The sequence below is a fragment of the Sitophilus oryzae genome, unplaced genomic scaffold (genome assembly GCF_002938485.1).
Source record: "Sitophilus oryzae breed Bouriz unplaced genomic scaffold, Soryzae_2.0 scaffold_179_pilon_pilon, whole genome shotgun sequence".
In the NCBI taxonomy this organism is placed as follows: Eukaryota; Metazoa; Arthropoda; class Insecta; order Coleoptera; family Curculionidae; genus Sitophilus; species Sitophilus oryzae.
The window spans coordinates 636,207-652,152 of record NW_022146501.1 but is presented as its reverse complement, the minus strand read 5'-3'; the positions used below and the strand labels follow the sequence as shown (position 1 = coordinate 652,152).

The window sequence follows — 15,946 nt, the reverse complement described above, 5'->3', positions numbered from 1 at the left end:
AAAACTCTAGATTCCTATAATTAATCTAATTGCTCTAGATTATTATGCTACGTTTAAAAAGGGCTTTATTAAAAATTCTGGAAATTATATGTCCAAGTTTTCCTTTTTTTTTAATTTTTAAATGCTGTAGCTCCATGTCATGTTCATAATAGGTTTTTTTAACATTCCATCAAAACTACGGAGGCCTTAAAAGGTCTTTTAGCCTCCGTAATTAAAATTGTAGAATCAGCTTCAGCAACATTAACAGTTTTACCTTGTGTAATTCTGCTTATACATATATTGCATTAATTTTTCTGCTACTTTAAGATTTCTCTATTCTTACACCTAATTTATGTGATTTTCTTAGCTATAATATGATTTATAAACCATATTTTTCCTAATGGAAGGATGGAATAGGATATGCAAAATTAAGATATTTTAACATTTATTTTCCAGACAAAGCATAAGATTAAGACATAATAAATATTATAAGAAAGATCTTAATATAAATCACAAACTAAGTCTTAATTTGGTCTTGTATAAACACAGGTATAAAACTAATAAGATCAAAACTCAACCTTCACCATATTGTCAAGATTTGGCATTATAGGAAACAAGAAATTGCAGTAAATTAAGAAAAGAATATCAAAGTACACGATATTAAATACTGTAATGTATTCTACGATACAAACCATCTCCCTTCTAAAGAGAAAAAGATAAAACATAAAGCTTATTTTAGTCTTATCAACACTCTTCGATAAAATATATGTCTAAAATTGCTATTAATCCACTAACTTGATATTTTTAAGAAATTATATGATACAAACATTACAATCAAAGTATATTATATTAGTAACATTATAGGTAAAATATGTTACCTCTATCTCCCATTGACGTGTATTGTTCTATAAGACTCGTCATGGTAATATTTCAAAACATCAATATACATAATATAATGAAAACTATTGTTGCCTGTAAATAACTAGAAATTAAATAACTTGAAAGAAATAAAATAATTCTAATAAGTTTAAAACCATTAGAAAAAATCCGTAAATGATAATTTTTAATTCTAATGTAAATATATAAATAAATGTTATTATTATTCAACCACTTCCATATCTCTGTTATTATTACGTACAATTTTATATATTCATAATACTTTATTTCACAATCTTCATTATCCTTCTTACCTTAATTTTGGATATCAAGATAAATCTGAAATTATAAAATTAATTATAGAATTTGTATTATTATTAACACTGAAAAAAAAAATTCAACTGCAAATAATTCGAAAATAAACTGCAATTTGGCAACATCGACGATGTGCGCCTGCGTAGTATCGATGTTCAAATGCAGCAAATATGGCCTTCAAGGTCAGCCACCGGATCCACACCTTTACCCAATTTTAAACGCTAATTAAAATAATAAGAAATAAGCTGGCTGAATGTCGTAATAGACAAGTGGCCAAAAATGGAAAAAAAATAAACCACAGAATCAAAGTAATATTCCGGTTGTTGGTTACGGCATGGCCGCAGCTCCAGGACTATCCGGCCTGTAGATCGGACATTTATAATCTATGGTTAATTATTAGACAAAGACAACAACAAAAATAAACAAGGACAGCAAAACCAAATAAAATACCTTTAAAAGATTTAAATCAAATATAACGATAACGATTCGAAATTTCGTGATCCAGATAAATATCATCGATATTTACTCACAAAATTTTCCAGATAATGCAAATCTTTTTCGTTTACAACCTAAAGAAGCCAACCGTTTGATGTCGACAACACATTTTCAATATTCAAGAAATAGTATTCAAACTAGCTTTATTATATCCTAATGCTGAATTTCTAGTTGAAACGCTAACAAGATAGAGAATTTAGTAAACAGTTTTCAAAAACAGACTGATTTATCATTACAACAAATAAAATGTACCCTTTGTTGTATCGAAGATATGTTTGGATAGGATGCTCAAAAATGGAATGTTGTAAAGGGATGAATAATACTCTTACTGATTTATACAGACAAGATACGTACATTTTCTTATAATACTTAAAAACGTGTCTAGAATACACTAACAAAACTTATATATTTTAGGTATAAGTTAGTAGAAGATACAGAGGTGACTTTAACAAATTTACAGCAAGGATTGGACAAGATTTGAGGCCGAATTCAAAAAGTTCTGTAGCTAGTCCTGGTGTAAGACAATTTTACTTAGTGCTAATATGATCTATAATGCCACACATTAATATTTCTTGTTTCTAGACTAGGATATAACAAGTTGTTGTTAACTTGGTTTACGGAAGAAAATTAACTTAATAGTGAATGAGTCAAAGATAAGCTAAACCAGGTAGAGTATTGGAAGAATTTTTGTTGACATTTGTATAAGTTAAAAGAAATAAAACCGTGGTTCTGCAGAGATAGTGGCTCAATGTTTTGATATATTCGATATTTGAATGACCGCAGGGAAGCTGTCAGGACTTCCAATCCATCGCTCACATTTGCTGATATTACTAAGATCTTAGTCAGCGAGTGGAGTAATTTACCTTCTGATAAGAAGCAGCAATACTTGGATGCAGCTGAATAAGATAGAGAGAGGTAAAAAGTACTATATTTTCATATTTTAATCTAATTTTTTATGTCTGAATCAAGGTATACAAAAGAATACGAAGCATATAAACAGACTGAGGCAAACAAACAATTTACCCAACTCCAGAATGAGAAGAAACTCAAAGATAACAAAGAAAAAGAAAAAGAAGATGTTAAAACTATAGTTTCAAATGTTTGTATACTGTTTAGGTACATTTAATAAATAACTAATTAAAAAAATAATATTTCTAATTTTAGGTAAATTCATCTCAACACCCTGTAACTAAAGACATCCAGGAAATGGACTTTGGCAACTTTGATATTCTCATTTTTACTGAAGAATTCCTTAACCACAATAAAACAAGAGATGCATAATTAAGGTACGTTAATGAAGCGTTAATGCTATAATTTTTTCAGTAGTATTTTAGATTGTTCTTTGCCACTCTGACTAAACACATTGAAAACATGAAAACGGCCATAACTAAGCTGGAAACAGAGATTTCACAAAAGGAAAAGAATAATGTTTCTTTGCAACATCATCTGGAGCATCTTAGGGCTACTCTGGCCACAGAAAGAAAATAATTACTTTATAGACATTTTTTTGTTATGTAGGAATCAGAGAAACTGCTTCCTTGCAAAATATTGTTACGGATTCCGTGGGTCCACTAATTTAAACTCACGATAAAATACTTAACGAATTTATTTGTCTCACTCTATACACAATTACTAACTTATAACACACAACAAACTAACTATTTATAAGATTCCTTCACCAAATTGTCCGATTTTCAATTTCCACGCGGTATATTCAAATTTCAAAAACTGTCTCAGTTGTCGAGGGCTCCGGCTTATATACTCTATTGACTGCTTCTCGAAATTTCCCCAATTCTCGGAAAGCGTACTTCTTCATACCAGACAATTCTATTGTCTGATTCCCTTACTTCTCGACTTGACTAAAAGATGGCGCCTGAAAAAGTCTTTTAATTTCTGGCGTAGCGGTTGTGCACGCAACCAGTAATACATTTTTAATTTCTGGCGGATACGCCATTTTTCTTGACACATTGCGGTTGTGCAGGCAACCAGTAATACATTCTAGCCCTTGACCTTGACATTGCCCCCTTCTCAAATTTGATCGTCCCGATCAAGGTTTCCTGTCAGGTATCTCTTCAATCGATCCAGTGAACTACTTTCATCTTACTTCTAGGGCTGCGTTGAATCCGGTACACAACATCATTTATCCTCTTGATGACTGTATAAGGACCTTCCCATGCTGGAGTTAACTTTGGGGACCTCCCTTTCTTGCGCTGTGGGTTATATAACCATACCATATCGTCCTGTTGAAATCCCGTAGAATTGGCTCTGAGGTCGTAACGAGCTTTCATCCGGTCACTGGCTAGCGTAATCTTACTTCTTACGGCCTTATGAATTTCCATTAACCTTTCCTTCAGTTCATCCGCGTAGTCCTCTACATTTGTGGTGCCGTCGTCTGGTGATCCGAACACCAAGTCACAAGGCAACCGTAATTCTCGACCAAATAAAATCTTCGATGGTGAAAGTCCGGTGGTGTTGTGAACTGCACTTCTATACGCCATTAGGAACAGCGGTATGTGTTGATCCCAATCTCTTTGATGTTCGGCCACCATTTTCGAGAGGTGTTCTTCAATGGTCTTATTGAATCTTTCGACCATCCCATCAGACTGCGGATGTAAAGCTGTTGTCCTAGTCTTGTGAATACCAAGCAGATCACACATCTTCTGGAACAGTCTTGACTCGAAGTTCCTTCCTTGGTCAGTGTGAAGCTCTAAGGGAATTCCAAATCTACTGAAGACATTATGACTAATACTTCAGCTACAGTCGATGCTTCTTGGTTTGGAATGGCAAAAACTTCTGGCCATTTACTGAAATAATCCATCGCCACTAAAACGTACTTGTTGCCCTTGTGCGTTTCAGGGAATGGGCCTGCAATGTCAACAGCGATTCTTTCGAATGGCAGTCCAACGTTATATTGTTTCATTTTTCCCCTAGATCGAGTGCTTGGTCCTTGGCTGGCTGCACAAATTTTACATTGTCGACACCATTTCTTGACATCTTCGCAATAATCCACCCAGTAAAAGCGATCTCTCAGCTTGCTCAAGGTCTTGTTTACCCCAAGATGGGCTCCAGTTTTACCACCGTGAATTTCTTCCAATACCTGGGTAACTTTCTTCCTTGGTACCAGTAACTGAGTTGTTACTGTGCTGCCATCCGCACTTTCCCATGTGCGCTTTAACAATCCATTCTCAATAACCAGTGAATTCCACTGAGCCCAGAGAGCTTTGAAAACGAGCCCTCTGTCCGCAATATCCTGCCACGGTGGTCTCTCGCCGTTACCTTCCTTGAGCCGTAGTATTGCTCCGATGTCTGGATCTTCCATTTGATCTTTCCTCAATTGTGTCGTCGTCCACTGTTCATCGGTTCCAAGTTTAAAACTCCTTATCATGACAGTGCCTTCACGTTGTTCCGTTTTACAGCAGTGCTTACAATCGGTTTGACAGGGTCTTCTGGATAAACCGTCTGCGTTACCATGCATTTTTCCAGCACGATGTTGGATGGTAAAGTGATACTGTTGGAGCTTCTCGAGCCATCGTGCTATTTGACCTTCAGGTTGTTTCATCTCCATAAGCCACTTGAGAGCCGCATGATCTGTCCTAATTAAAAATTCTTGGCCGTACAGATATTTATGAAAATGATCAACTGCCTTCACAATTGCTAGCAGCTCCTTCCGGGTAACGCAGTAATTCCTTTCTGGTTTGGATAGAACTCGACTGTAATATTCTATCACTCGTTCTTCGCCATCTTGCACTTGTGATAGCACTGCACCTATGCCGATATTGCTGGCGTCGGTATCCAGGATATACCTCCCTTGTTGTTGCGGGTAGGCTAGAATAGGACTTGAACATAAAGCCGCCTTAAGTCTTCCAAAGGCTACATCACAATCGGTGTTCCATTCGTAGCCGACTTCATCACCTGTAAGTCTATGTAAGGGTGCAGCTATATTGGCAAATCCCTTGACAAATCTTCTGTAATAGGTGCATAAACCCAGAAAACTTCTAAGTTCATGTTTGTCGCGAGGTTTAGGCCAATCCTTGATCGCAGCGATTTTCTTCTGGTCGGTGTAAATTCCGTCTGCCGAGACTACATGACCCAAGAATTCCACTTGTCGCTGGAATAAGCTACACTTCTTCGGGTTCAAGTACAGGTGAGCATTCCGTATGCGGCCAAAGACTTCTTCTAGATTTCGCAAATGCTCCTCAAAATTCTTCCCATAACCAATACATCGTCGAGGTAAACCAAGCACGTTTTCCAAGTTAATCCTCTTAACACCACCTCCATGAGACGTTCGAAAGTGGCTGGAGCATTGCATAATCCAAACGGCATGACCTTGAATTGGTATAGTCCGTTTCCTGTAGAAAAAGCCGTCTTTTCTTTGTCTTCCTCGTCCAGACCAACTTGCCAGTATCCACTCTTTAAGTCGAGAGTGGAGAACCAGCACGAACCTGCCAGTGTGGTTAACGTGTCGTCTATACGTGGCAGTGGGTAGCTGTCCTTCTTAGTGACGTCATTGAGCTTCCGATAGTCCACGCAGAATCGTGTACTACCATCTTTCTTCGTCACCAAAACAACAGGAGATGACCATGGACTCGATGATTCTTCGATAACTCCATCTTCTAGCATCTTATCTACCATTGTCTCCATTTCTTGTTGTTTGGAAAGGGGCACCCTTCTAGGACGTTGTCGAATCGGCTGAGCATGACCAGTATTAATCCGGTGCTTCACAAAAATCCGTTCTTCCACTGTTGTTCTCTCTCAAAAATACCGCCATGCTTTAGCAGGAACTGCTTGGCCTTCTGTTTCTCCTCAGGTGTTAGGTGATCCCATGGCTGTTCTAGATGTTTTAGTGTTTCTTGGGATGCCTTTTGTGTAACAGCGACGACGACACTTCATCACATCGGGTGACACTTCTTACAGGTTCGCAGATGGCTATCTTGTCACCTTTTGAATCTTGACACAATTCAGGGAAAACATTCGCAATTCTGATCGGTATATTCTTGTCAGTGTTCACCAACGACTTTCCTACTAAGTACCTATCTTTTTGTTGTCGCTACTTTGTACCAGTCCAACACAGCACCCAGCGATTTTCTCCACTTTACCGAATACGATTTTCTCGGTATTACCAGGTATCACCACAGTTTCCGCTGATCTTACATCCATTCTGCCTGGTCCTCGTCTGGAGATAACATGAACTCTTCATTTCCAATATTTAAGATATTTCTCTGGTGATCGAACGAAAATCCATGTTGACGAATCACATCCATGCCCAAGATGAAGTCATCTTCAATATCTGCCACTAAAACGCTATGCTGGAACTTCAAATTTCCTAACTTCAGTTCGACGATAGCCTCTCCGTACAACGGCCATTTCCCCCGTAACTGTACGTAAACACACTCTTCTTCTCAGAGGCACCAGCTTCAATCCTTGCACTGAGTTAGCCCGCACCAACGAAACCATAGCGCCAGTGTCCACTGTCATTCGGATTCCCTTTCCATTGACTTTCCCGTCGATCACCAAACTGTCAGCGGTTCTTCCTAGATTTCTAATGGAAAAAATCCTTGGGGCTCTGTTCTCCCCAGTCAATACTCGCCCCTTAGTATTGACTGATTTTAGTTTTCCTGGTGCCTACGTTCTCTGGATGGTGAACGGGATCGCATTTGAACGCGGCAATACCGTTTAATGTGGCCATTCCTGCCACCTCTAAAGCACCTTATGTCCTGGAATCTTCTCTGGTTTTCTGTCTGGGTGTTGCTGACTCCCTTGTTTATTAGTAGCTCACATAGTTTGTCGACTTTCTTACACATCTCCTCCAAACCTCTGTGAGTGTTTTCGGGCTGTTCCTCGACCGCTACCGATCTTATCTTCGGTCTAGGGATGGCGCTAAAAGCAGCTTCGATTTCCAGCGCCCTGACCAGTGCTTCGCTGCTGGTAGAAAATCGGGATATTTGCAGCGCCCTCTCTAATTCGTTGTCCCTCAGTCCGCTGATAAAGCACTGAGCAGCGAGTTCCTCCCTAAATCCTTCCGGTGCTTCTGGATATGCCAGGTGTACCAGCCGACGTAAGTCTGCTTCAAATTCCTGCAGACTCTCTCCGGACCTCTGCAGGCGTGTCTTGATCTGTGCCTGGTAAAGTTGGCGTCGATGTTGGTCGCCATATCTTCTGTCCAGTGCAGCGACCAAAGTTTGGTATTCCTGCTGTTGGGCTGCAGGAATAGTTTGCAACAGTTCCAGGGCAGGGCCACGCAGCGCGATGACAAGTGCCGCTGCTTTCTCCTGGTCAGTCCATCCGTTGGCAGCGGCGGCTGCTTCAAACTGGCGGTGGTACATCGTCCAGGTGGTTTGTCCATCGTAGGTCGGGGCCTTGAGGTTCGCAGTTCCATGAACGCCAGGTGTCTTTACTTGTACCTTGGTCTTCTGTAGGTCCATCTCTAATTTTTCCATTTTCTGCTGAAGGCGTTCCTCAAGATCTTCTACGGCTTCTTGAAGGTGGATGTCTTGCCTTTTTTTCAGTTCTTCAAAAGTTCTTCTTAAATCGGTTTTGATCTTCTAATTTTTCTTTCTGGCGACGCACTTCTAAATCTTCAACAATTTTCTCCAACCGTTCTTGTCTAATTTCTTGATTTTTCTGTAGACGGTCTTGTTCCTCTTCTTTCTCTCTTCTCATATTCTCCATAAAATCGCCCAATAATTTGCTTACTTCCTCCATTTTCTTCGCTTGCTCCCTTGTACCAACCATAAAAATACTTAAATTCGGTCTAAAAATCTTCCAATCCACTTAATTTCTTCTTAAAATCCTCTTGAATCGCACTTCCGACACCAATTGTTACGGATTCCGTGGGTCCACTAATTTAAACTCACGATAAAATACTTAACGAATTTATTTTCTCACTTTATACACAATTACTAACTTATAACACACAACAACTAACTATTTATAAGATTCCTTCACCAAATTGTCCGATTTTCAATTTCCACGCGGTATATTCAAATTTCAAAAACTGTCTCAGTTGTCGATGGCTCCGGCTTATATACTCTATTGACTGCTTCGAAATTTCCCCAATTCTCGGAAAGCGTACTTCTTCATACCAGACAATTCTATTGTCTGATTCCCTTACTTCTCGACTTGACTAAAAGATGGCGCCTGAAAAAGTCTTTTAATTTCTGGCGGATACATTGCGGTTGTGCAGGCAACCAGTAATACATTTTTAATTTCTGGCGGATGCGCCATTTTTCTTGACAATATTGACAAGTACTCTTGACACATACTAAATATAATTGTATTTTTTTGGGTTCTTAATTTATTTTTAATCAGAGTTGTTCATGTATTTTAAATTAAAACAATGTCTATACCTCTAAAATAGTTATTTTTTTTTGTAAACACTGCTGCGTTAATCCAACGGAGACTAATTGTCAGCTGTGACCAACTAATAAACAAATTTGCCTAACGGACAAAAAAATGTTTAACGTTTCAGAAAGTATATCTTTCCGTCGTCGGAGGCAAAAAGAAAATACAAGAACAAAGAAAAAACTATTTAAAATATCAAAATGCAACTATTCGAGAAGACTTTAATTTTTTTTTAAACAGTTACGTCTACAAAAACTGTTGACGTTGTGTAAAAAATAATAAAATTTATATTTCAAATTAATTATTTTAAAAACATGCATTTTTAAATTAGGCACCTTCACCATTTTGTCAAGAAGGTAGAATACCGTATGATCGAAAAAAAATCCGCGTCCAGTTGGCTTAGAAATGACGATCGATGACATTCCCCATATCGATGACAGCGATCTTCATTTCATAGCCATCGTTAACGCCGTTTTTTTTCGATCATACGGGTTTTGTCATAATTATTGATGTAGCTAACTTACCTATATTTTTTTCCTGTATTACTTTAAAAATAGTTCTCTGTGTTACAAAGATTTCTCTTATAATATTTTATGTAAGCTATCAATATTCACTCGTTTTTTAAAGTTATACAAGTAATAGCAGTAATAGTAATCAAGCTTGTTAGTGAATAATTAATTATTTATATTTTTTACAGAACCAAAAGACTTTCCAGAAGAGTAGTCAGAAGATTTATTTACCTCAACATAGACATCAGAGCAGAGTGTCCATCGCCACCTTGGATTATACTTTTTAAGTTACCCTTTGTTAATAAGATACAATATTAAAATAAATAATACTTAATAATAAATGAGTTTTATTGGACCAAAATATACTGTCTAATCCTGAACTAAGAGAAAAAGCCATTTAACTATCACAAAAATAATACATTTTAATCACTAAACACCTTAACAAGTTGTTCTGGAATAGACAGTATTTTATATAAAAATAATACCCTACAATTACCTCTTCGCTCCTGATACAAATCCGATAAAACTCAGCTTTTAATAAAAATTGAACGTAAATTTTTAATCCTTCTCCAAAATCACTAATTTCTATCAGGAACCCATAAATGTGAATTGGTACGGAGTAAATTCAGTACCAATATTTACCTCTTCGCTCTTATGTACTCCTGATACATATTCGAGAAAATTCAATTTTTGTCAAAGACTGCACGAAAATCTTTAAACCAGGTCAAAAATCGCCGATTTTTATCAGGAAGACATAAGGGTGAAGAGGTAAGGATTAAATTTAGTACCACATTTAAATAAAGCATCGATCAACGATATTTCTGCTATCTCTAGCACTTCGACCTCGTTTCCAAACTTCAACCCTCAATATCTCGGAAACTATTAGGGTTAGAGAGGAACCGAACTCGGCTTTCAATAGGCATTTCGACCCTCTATAAGGGCGCAAAACGAGGGCGCGATCGGAGACAAAAAAATTTTTTCGCGAAAAATGAGGTAAGGGGTTGTTGACCTTTCCTTCATTTTTGTCGAAAAAATTTTTTTGTATCCGATCGCGCCCTAATTTTCCACCCTTATAGAGGGTTGAAAGGCGTTCCTCGATATCTCTTATAGTTTAGAAGTTATGGCCGTTTTTGGAAAAAATCTAACTCATTCTAACTCGTTGGTCGGGTATTCCAATTTTTGCCAGGTCGAAATTATTTTTGGTCGGTTTTGTCAAGAACGGAGAAATCTTGAATTTGTATCAGGAACATATAAGTGCGAGGAGGTATTTTTCGATACCAGGAGCAGTCAGTTACATTCACCATTTTGTCAAGAATTTATTTCGTTTATTTTTACCTCCTTACTCTTATGTACTCCTGATACAAATTCTCAATTTTTCAGTCTTTAATGAAAATTAGTAAGAGTAAGATTTGTAATCCTGGCCTAAAATCACACATTTCTATCAGGAACACATAAGTCTGCATCATACCGCCTTGATCTTTGAAGAGATAGTATTTATCTCCTCGCTCTTATGTACTCCTGATATAAATCCGAGATTTTCATCGACATTGTCTATTTTCCTTGGAGAAATAAAACCACAATTATTTTTAATAAGTTCTTTATTCGTATAAAAAGTATAAATATATTTGACGTGGACAGTATTCTGGATATGTACTACAAAATTATTATACAGGGTGGTACACTTATTTAAGACACTATATTATTTTCAGCAGTAGCAATGACTTTCATGGCCTACTTAAATATTGCATTACATTTAATAAATACTGTGTGATCGAAAAAAAACGGCGTCCAGTTGGCTAGAAAATGACGATCGATGACATTTCCCATATAAATTTACATATAAAATGACAGCGACCTTCATTTCATAGCCATCGCTGACGCCGTTTTTTCTCGATCATACGGTAGCTTATATACAAGGCTTATATCTGTAACCAGATGATCATTACACTAAATAATTAATATAGTAGATTAAGTAATATTGTTAATTGTCAAAATAAAACACTAATTAACCACAATAACTTACTTTACTTTTAACATTGGACGTGCGTTTTGTTAACCATGCTAGTATCATCAGCAGATGAATAAAACTAAATTAATATATACAAATTGAGCGTTTATATAGGCACTCGGTTGGTACTGACCAAGTTTGGCAAAATTAATTACCCAGACTAGAACGGTAGGAACAGAGAACTGAAAGGAAATTAATATTTCCTTTCAGTTCTCTGTTCATATTATCTTTATATTTATTTATTTTGACGCTCTCATATGCATCTAATTGCCTGTAATTTGGGACTTGTTTAATTAATTTTAAATTATTAACATCTATAAAATAATCTGTACCAAAAATATGTTGAGAAACGCAATATTTATACGCTCTACCCATATCTGAGTCATGTGTTCTTTAAATCTAGTTAATATTGATCGTCTAGTTAACGCAATATATTGTTACGTTTTTCGTCGGTTCCGTGTGGATAGAAAGTCACAATTTATTTAAACACTATTTATTTACACTAATTAACAAAAACAATAACGATAAAAGACTTAAAGAACTATTTACAAACGATTTACAACTATTTATCTAGAAAGAATTTATTTTTAATTTCGCGCGTCAACTGTATTCGTCTTATTTATATCTGCCCTCTTTAGGCCACAGCCGCCGGCTTTTATATCCACAGCTAAGAGTTCTAGAATAGCCGAGATTTCCACATTCGTCCTTGAACGGGGCCAAGCGTATTAGTCAGCTTAGACCGGGTTCACACGGGTCCGCAACACTGCCCCCTTCTTAGATACATGCTCGTCACGAGATGTATACGGTGAATGAAGGTATTTGCAAAGCTGGCCCCTGGTACATTGAAAAGTCTGGTAGAAATAGCAGTCTACAGTTTCCTCTCCCAATCTCAACTTTGGGTTGTAGCAGCAAACGAGGATCTCGATACCCGTAAATCTAAATAATTTGTTGATTGTACGCCAACTCAATCCATCGAGTCCACACGCCAGCTTCGGAATGGCTAATCGTCTAATGTTGTTGTTTAGCAGGGCTTCTCTCAGTTCAATCAGGGTCTTCCATAGATTGAGATAAGTCGGCTTACTTGGGGACCATTCCTTGGTGACCAGGTAGAAAATGTGCCTTGCTTGACCATGGGCATTGTCGGTTAGCCTCAAAACGCTTCCGACCTCTGGATCCTGTCGGCGTAGTTCTGCGACACGCCCAAACTTCTCATTGAACGTCGCAGCGATTCCTCTGGACATTCGCAAATCTCGGGCTACACAGTGAGCGAGCGAATAATCAGGTGGCACGGTGGTCTCGTTGTTCTTCTTTGGTCACACCATAGCGAGCCTTCTCACTGTTGTTGTATCGGGCCATGAAGTTGTCAAAGGACATCTCCGAATCAGGGGGATCAAAGCTGCAGGTTCTCACGGTCCCAGCACGATCTTTTATTTCGCCTTGGTAGGGGCTCAAACGATTGAAGTGGACTGTCCTCGGTTTTCCTTTTGGCAATTTTCTAATACGGTATACGACGTCCTTAATTCTATCCATTACTTCGTATGGCCCTTCCCACGAGGATTTTACCTTCGGAGATAATCCACGACGTCTCTGCGGGTTGTATAGCCACACCAACTTCCCTGGTTGGTATCCTCCATGCTCAGCTTGAATGTCGTAGTGCTCCTTCATTTGGTCACTAGCGTTTTGAATATTCAGGCGGCCTCGCTGATGGATGTCGTCCATCCTTTGGCGTAGTCTATGGACATAATCTTCTCCGGCGACATCTTCTCTCGGTCGGCAACCAAACTTCAGATCACAAGGTAGGCGCACTTCCCTTCCCATAACGATGCTGACTGGAGTTTGCCCTGTGGATTCTTGGATGGATGAACGATAGGTCAACAGGAACAGGTGAAGTAATTTGTCCCACTCTCTTTGGTGGTCAGAGACTACTTTGGCCAAATAACGGTTGATGGTTCTGTTCATGCGTTCAACCATCCCATCGGATTGTGGATGCAGAGCAGTCGTCCTGGTCTTGCGGATGTTAAGGATCTCACAGACGCCTTGGAACAGATTGGATTCAAAGTTTCTTTCCTGATCTGAATGCAGCTCCATGGGAACACCAAACCTACAGATCCATTCCTTAACAAGGGCATCAGCAATGGTGGACGCTTCATGATTTGGCAACGCGTAGGCCTCGACCCATTTGCTGAAGTAATCCATTACTACCACAATGTATTTGTTGCCATCGTTCGTCTCCGGGAAAGGACCACCCACGTCGATCGCTATTCGTTCGAAGGGACTGCCTACATTGTACTGGCGCATAGGGGCTTTACCACGCTTTTGTGGCCCATTGATGGCGGCGCAAACGTCACATTTCTTGCACCAGGCCCTCACATCTTCTTTGCAGTTCACCCAATAGAACCGTTCTCGCAGCTTGCAAAGTGTCATGGTAACACCAAGATGTCCACCGTTGGTTCCATTGTGATATTCCTCCAAGACTTCCGGGATCCTCTTCTTTGGAATGACGATCTGTCTTCTTTCTTCTTGTCCCTCTGGTCTCTCGATAACATGGCGAAGTAATCCGTTATCTATTACCAAGGAATTCCACTGAGCCCAGTACGACTTTACGTTTGGCGAATATCCGCAAACTTCTTCCCACGTTGGTCTTTGATCTGCGTTTTTCCAGTTAATTACTAAACCTAATTCTGGGTCACTGGTTTGGTCATTTGCAAGATCTTCGGGTTGCCAACTATCATTAACCACAGTTGTTCTTAGGAGTTTCGCTTCTTTCTCTTCTGCACGGGAACAATGCTTACAGTCTTTAGCGCAAGCTCTTCTGGAAAGTGCGTCAGCTTTTCGATGAATTGCCCCAGCTCGATGTTCTGTGTCCAAGTCAAATTCTTGTAATCGTTCGATCCATCTAGCTACCTGCCCTTTAGGATTCTTAAACTGCAACAGCCATTTCAAAGCAGCATGGTCTGTTCTTAATAAGAACTTTCTTCCATAGAGATACTTGTAGAAGTGTTCCACTGCTTTAACTACTGCTAGTAATTCTCGTCTGGTGACACAGTAGTTCCTTTCTGGTTTTGACAAAGTTTTACTAAAATAACCAATTACTTTTTCTTGACCATCCTGGATTTGAGACAGAACAGCGCCTAATCTAACATTGCTAGCGTCGGTATCCAATATAAAATTTCCGTTGCCAAGAGGGTAGCTAAGTATGGGCGCACTAGTCAGGGCCTTCTTCAATTTTCGGAATGCTTCGTCAGAATCTGAGTCCCAAGAGAAACGCCTCTCGCCCTCGGTAAGTCTGGTCAAAGGTTTTGCGATGGTGGCGAAACCCTGTACATAGCGGCGATAGTATGTGCATAGTCCCAAAAAGCTTCGTAGTTCATGTTTATCTTTAGGTATCGGCCACTCTTCCACTGTCTTGGTCTTCTGTGGATCTACCGCAACTCCTTGGGAGGAGACTACATGGCCCAAGTAGTGTACCTTTTCTTGACACAGATTCTTGGGGCTAAGTTTCAAACCAAAGCTCCCTAGTCGCTTAAAAACTTCTTCCAAATTTTTCAGATGATCGTCAAAGGATTTCCCAACTACTATGATGTCATCCAGGTACACTAAACAGGTAGTCCAGGATAGTCCCTTTAACACAGACTCCATTAGTCTCTCAAAGGTAGCTGGCGCGTTGCACAATCCAAAAGGCATGACAGTAAATTGCCACAGTCCGGGAGCCCACCGAGAACGCTGTCTCTCTCTGTCTTTAGGGCGCTATGTCGACTTGCCAATATCCACTCTTCAGGATCCAAGGCAGAGATTATCGTCGACCCTGCCAGCGTGTCCCAGAGTATCGTAGTATCGTCTATCCGCGGTAGGGGATAGCTATCCTTCTTGGTAACATTATTGAGCTGCCGATAATCAACACAGAACCTGGTGGTACCGTCTTTCTTTCTTTATTAGTACTACTGGCGATGTCCACGGGCTGTTAGATGGTTCGATGACACCCTCTTCCTTCATTTCTCGGACTTTGTCAGCTTCTTCGCGTTTGTGGATTTTTTAGGCGAGTATCAATTTTATGTTGTACTAAATTGGTACGACCTCTCTGCCCTGCTTCTCCTTTATCAAACACAACTTGATACTTGATTATCAGGTTTCTCAATTTCCTACTATTTTCGGGAGATAATCGCTTAACGATTACTAACTCCTTCACCATTTTGTCCCGAATTTTTTGAAGTCGAAACTTTGAGGCTTCCCACGCTTCGAATGACTGAGGAGACCGAACAACAGTACCTAACAGGGTTCCCTTCTTCAAGGATACAGAATAATAATTCGTGTTCATTACTCTTACCCGTACAGTCTTCTTTCGCTCGTAGCAGGGCTTTTCCAACAGCGACCCCTCGAAAAATATAATATTGTTATGTAACGTTCACTGTTTGTACGATATTAT

General features: G+C 39.0%; 1 long non-coding RNA gene across 3 annotated transcripts; it reads left to right on the top strand.

The window, feature by feature from the left end:
* Positions 1-1,555: 1,555 nt before the first annotated feature.
* On the top strand, positions 1,556-3,221 carry LOC115882891. 3 transcript variants are annotated; one of them, XR_004050284.1, is made up of 6 exons: positions 1,558-2,181; positions 2,248-2,332; positions 2,401-2,580; positions 2,635-2,764; positions 2,830-2,951; positions 3,000-3,221. It is a non-coding gene; the product is annotated as an uncharacterized LOC115882891 (long non-coding RNA). The 3 variants fall into 3 exon arrangements; XR_004050285.1 differs by having other exon boundaries at positions 1,556-2,181; positions 2,248-2,580; positions 2,635-2,781; XR_004050283.1 differs by having other exon boundaries at positions 1,557-2,181; positions 2,248-2,580.
* Positions 3,222-15,946: the final 12,725 nt, after the last annotated feature.